Source organism: Camellia sinensis, chromosome 2 (assembly GCF_055761805.1).
Source record: "Camellia sinensis isolate YWXY chromosome 2, ASM5576180v1, whole genome shotgun sequence".
Classification (NCBI taxonomy): Eukaryota; Viridiplantae; Streptophyta; class Magnoliopsida; order Ericales; family Theaceae; genus Camellia; species Camellia sinensis.
The window spans coordinates 17399678-17405677 of record NC_138962.1 but is presented as its reverse complement, the minus strand read 5'-3'; positions in this window follow the sequence as shown (position 1 = coordinate 17405677).

Below are 6000 nucleotides of genomic sequence, written 5' to 3'. Positions count from 1 at the left end.
GAAATCTATCTATTCTACTCCACTTTTTCCCTTCAAGAGTATTACACCAAGTAAATTTTCTGCCTAGCATTTGGACATCTATCACCTCACAATTGTCAATGAAATCATTGAACTCCTGCATGCCTCTATCCCTACGAGAAACTCCTATTCTTTCCCCCACATTCCGAATTTCATTAAAGTCTCCACCAAGGCACCATGGGTTTACAAAGGTTGTTTTCAAATTTAACAGGATCTCCCATATAGCCTTCCTTCTTGATACATCGTTTGGGGCATAAATATTAACCAAAACACAGTCAAAAGAATTGTGAGCTTTACCTGATAAGAGAATAAAGTTCCTGCTGCTACAGCAATCTGAGAGATGAAAAACATCCGGATCCCAGATGCAGATTAATCCCCCTGACAGCCCTGCAGCATCTACAGTCATGAATTCCATCTTGTCTCTAGGCCAAAGGCTTTTTACCCTCAAGTGTGCAACACATGATTGCTTTGTCTCTTGAAGCAAAGCCATATCTACTGCCTTATCATGCAAAATCTTTCTGATTTTCCTCCTCTTTTTAGGCCTTCCTAGACCTCTCACATTCCAGCTTAAGATCTTCATACAAACAGTTATACTCCAGATTGCACCCAACAAGAAGCTTGTTATTCCACACCAGCAGTACCTCCAACCATCCTCACTTTATCTTGCTCCTCCATAAGTATGAATTTCTGGACAACCTCAGACTCCTGGCCCTTGTAGTCAATCCCCAAGATTTCCCCTACCTGAAGTGTTTCAATAGCCTCTTGAAGAATTTCCTTTGAAGAGGAAATGTGAATTGATTCTGATATGTGACTAGGTGAGGAGAGAGTAGCTGAAGAGCTAGCTCTAATTCTTCTTTTGTATCCGGTGCTTGAACCAGCCCCTTTTTGCCCTACCATTCTTGCAAATCCAGAGAATCTTCCTGCAAATACATTTTGCTGAATCCTTTCTCTTTTAGCACCATTTTTTTTGCCTTTCTTTAATCGGCTGCTGATGGATCCTGGACAGGATGGCCTGACAGAGCCCTTGGCCTTAGGTTGTGGGCACCGTCCAGATGCTTCACCCAGCTGCTTTCTAACTAAGGAGGTAGGTCCAATATTAAGGGGCTCAATGGGCAGTAGATTTAGCTGGGGATCTGGCTTATTGGGCTGCAGCCCACTTGGAGCAAGGCCTAAAGCGACCTCAATACAAATGCCAGGCCTAATTTTTGCAGACTCACTAAGGCTTGAAATAAAGCCAGGGGTAGAGGTATGACGCTCAACAGCAGGGCCAACTAATGGACAACACGGGAGATCTTGATTGCACTCAACCCTCTTCTGCAGAGTATCCGAAGCTAGCTGTTCTACTACACCTTTTTGAGCAAAATGATTACCACTATGGTGTAGACTGTTCACTGTCAGAAGTGAATCAGCCACACAAGTGCCTTCTATGATTGAGTTCCCAATACAAGCTACCGTCTCTGCTACAACGGAAGTGTTGCTCCAGCTGCCTCCTTTATCCAGTTCGTCCGAAGCCTTCAATCCAGATGTCATACCCTTAGTGGTTCTAGCAGACGCTCCTGCCAGGTCATCCGCTGAGTCACCATCTTCCTCATCTGGTTTGTGTTTTTGAGTGAGATGGACTACGCCATGGATTTTGGAACAGACAGCTTGAACTGGCTCCTTAGAGAGAGTTTCTTTACAGTTGAGACTATCATCCACAACACACAGCTCTTCAAAAACTCGAATAGGGTATACTCGCCCTTTACACTCCAAATTTATACTTGTATTTATCGGTTCCATTGTATCAGTAACTAATCTGAATCTGCCACTTCTAAACGATATTGGAGCACCGACATTATCCTCCAAACAGACCACCTTACCCCATATGCTGCCAATCCTACTGAATGTGTTTGAGCTCCAGAGGTTTGGGGGTACCCCAACACAGTTGATCCAAACTTGCCGCTGTTGCTGAAGGTACAGACCAGGACTCCAAACTGTGATGTACTCGCACCAGTCACGGAACCATTCCTCAACCATAGCCTTTTTGCCCAGCAAGACTTCTTTAGAGGGAAATGAAAGAAACACATCTCGCCCACCTCCCTCTCTAACCAGCACGTTTTGCTCTTCTCTTCTGATTAGTTCGTTTTTCACCTGTACAGAGGTGAGCTCTGGTTTTAGTCTCATGATCAAACTTTCATAAAGCCAACCGTTGCCTATCTCCTCGACTCTGATTGTAGTCGTCAGGGCAGATCTGGGTAGGTTTCCTTTAATGACTTCAGCAAAGGATCTCCCATCAGTGCCATGGTTCAAGACGGGTCTTTTGGCCACTACGGATGGGTTTCTTACCGTAGGTTGCCTGGATAAGGAGTGTTTCCCCCGCTGCCGTGCATCTGTATATTTATCAAACGCTGCGATTTTGACTGATAGGGATTTGTCGTCTACACACAACCCATTCGCTCTTTGCTCTGCTACGTTAGCTACATTAGAGCAATCATACCGAACAAACCCAAATCTGAAATTTGTTGCTATCCTTCTCTTATGTGGTAGGAATACGTCTTTGACCACTCCAAATTTGCTGAACAGATCAAACAGATTATAAACTTTGAAGGCCTCCTTACCCAAGTAACCATAGAGCATATAGGCCGTACTAAACAAGCCAACAAAGGTGTTAAGCTTAGAATCCCCATAAATAGAGGCTACAATACAGCCTTAGGCAAAATGCCAAAACCCTAAATTACTCATCCCAATTAGAGAACAACATGCATGACATCTATCTAGCAACTAGGTCAGAGTTTAAATCACCGTCAATAATAGTACTAATAGGAACACACATACATTATATGCTTATGGTATTGCTATCCTAAAAGCCTAAAACACACTAGGCTTGTCCAAGCATGGCAAATAAGAGAAAAATGTAGGTGCAATATGTGGACATAATAGAGGCTTCTCTTTATTATGGGTACATTTTAGGCAGAAGTATAGGGACATGTTGAGAGCACTTTATTGATGATGGAGATGGAACAAACAAAACATCATATATGTGTGTATAGGGTGTTAGGTGAAACCTACAAATATTGATGGTACGTTCGTATGGTGATAAGCATGAAGGTGCTTAAAGACAGGAGCACAAACAAGATCAAGATTTTCAAGGAAATAGTAGATGGGATTCCTCTTTATTTTAGGAGAGGAAATTGTTCTTGAAATGCAAGCTAACCTAGACGTGTAGGTGGTACCCTTGATCAATTGACATCATATAAAATAATAACAAAAAGTGTGTTTAGTTTTAATTTTTTAAATTCAGTTTTTTAAAAATTAAATTTTTTATTTTTTATATATTTATTTTTTACTTAATATTTTTAAAATGTTAAGTAATTTTTTTTATTTTTTTAAATGCACCTTAATTAACTATATCCAAATAGTAAAATATCTGTGAAAAAATATTTTAAAAAATTAATGAATACATAAAAATATGAAAAATGTACTGAATTTTTAATTTTTTTTTTATATTTTTGGTATTTAACGCAAATATTATATTTTTAAGTATATTTATGTTAGGTGTATTAAAAAAAATGCTTAAAATATTAAAAATATTCGGTGAAATAAAAAAAATACACAAAACGAAAAAATAAAATTTTTTAAAAATTAAATTCTAAAAACTGAAACCAAACAAAATGATATTAGACATTTGATTAATGAGATCATACTCAAAAAAAATGATATTAGACATGTATGTGGTACACTCGATCAACGAGCTCATACCCCAAAAAAAAAATGATATGTTTGATTTTGGTTGCTTTTTTGACAAGTATTTTCATGGACTATTTGGGTACATAATCACATAATATTCTTGAAAGTAATAAATAATTTATGCTCTGTTAGGCTTCTCACCTTACCGAGATAATCAAGGAGCAACTCAACAATTTATTTGGATAATGTTTATCACCTCCATATATAAGGTTACCATCTTATAAGAAATGGAGCAACAATCTAGTTAGACAATGTATGCCCTATTTAAAAAGTATGCTCACGAAGGGTTAGGTATGCAACACATAATTTGAATACATTAAATTAATTACTTATTCATAGAGACGGTATTAACTTGAGTATTAGAGCGTCCGATAGAACACTAACTTAACTCTATTTTACAAATTCATGACATGATTTCCATCTCTTTCTTAATCTCTACATCATTCAATGTGGTCCAATTTTTTTTTTATTTTTTTACATAACTTTTAAATCAAACCAGAACTAGAACCAAGAGATACAAATGGTTTGCTTAGCTGTTCTTATAAACAATGTTTGGTTTTTTTAGAATTAGAATTGAACCATTTCATCACAAAAATTGGACCAAACCATATAATTGATTCGGTTCGAACATGTTGTCGACCTCGTGCATAGTCATGATTTAGGGGCACCTAATACGAATAAGAAAATAACATTAGCATTAATGTCCAAGGCAATATTATAATTCTAATAGTAAACTGTATATTGATGTAGATGGTTTGTCTCTATGGTCAATTGTATCATGCTTAATTAGTTCAAATTAACTTATCTCAATATTTTTTTTTAATTATCTAAATAGAGATGCCAATAATGTGGCCTATCATTATTTAACCACTCTTGTGATAGTGCCATAAAACCGAAAATTCAAAAATAATAATTATTATATCTACCCACATTAAACCGTGCATTATGGGTGAGATCAGCCCAAAATTGTAACCTACGTGGAAATTTCCTAGGGATATATATATGTATATGATGCTATCTGAAACTTTCATGCATGTATTTGAATTTTGAATAATAAAAGATCCAAATAATTATTCAACAAATGTGAGATTCAAATAATTTTTTATGACCCAAAAAATGGTGATTAATTCCTAATGTTGCCTTTGCGCAATGTATCATGTATGTATACAACTATAGATATATGTAATCTTTGTGGTTTATGCCAAACAAAAATGGTAAATAATAATTTTGGTAATAGCGATGTTTCCAAACATATAGTATTATATTAATTAGACAAATCAAGATTACACATACATATTTGACATTTCTTATTGTTTTATAGTGTTTGGATCATAGATTAGCAAAGAAATAAATAAGTAAAGGAATTACAAAAATATTACGAGAATAAAAGTGTATAGATTAGATTTATTCTGAATATGGCTAGCATTACATTGTTAAAATCTATACTATATAATTTACTTTATGACAACTTTTTGTATTAATTTTTTTAGGTTTTTTAAACTTTTTTAGCAACTAAAAAAAAAAAAAAAGGTAAGAAATTATTTTTTTTAATCTTTTTCATGAATTAGGAAAATATATGTCTTGTCAATTAAAAGGAAACAAAATAGGGGTTTTGACTTTGTAGTTTATTTATGTTATATATTATAGGAGTACAAACTTGAACTACAATCTTGATTTAAAAAAGCACATTTTCGAAAAGGTTTTTGAGAATTGCTTCCGTTAAAGTTGGTTTATCCGTTACTAAAGAATCTATAAATTTTCTTTTGACCACCTTCAAAGACCATCATCATATATCAATCTTCTAATTTTTTTTTAAATTTTTTTTGTGTGTGTATAATTATTAATTTCCTAAAATTCTTAAATAATGTATTAAATATATGTTCATATTTAAATATAAAAAATCAATCATAGAAATTAAATCTCAAATTTATTTTATGAGTATTTATTTAGATTTAGTGAATTTACCACTTCAAATAAGATGTTAGTTATAAGTTCTCATTAATTAAAATATATCATTGATTATCCTTTTGAATTTTTAAAAAAAAAAATTTACACAAATAGTGGCCCTGCTCAGATCTAACCTCCATACAATATGTTTTTCTCAAAAAATAAAAATATTACTTTTCAAAAAAAAAAATCAAATAAATTTGTTATGTGTTTCAAAAAAAAAAATATAATGCAAATACCTAACATTATAATTTGGAAAATTAATTTAAAGACAGAAATATGATACTAATAGTAAGAATTCTACTTTAA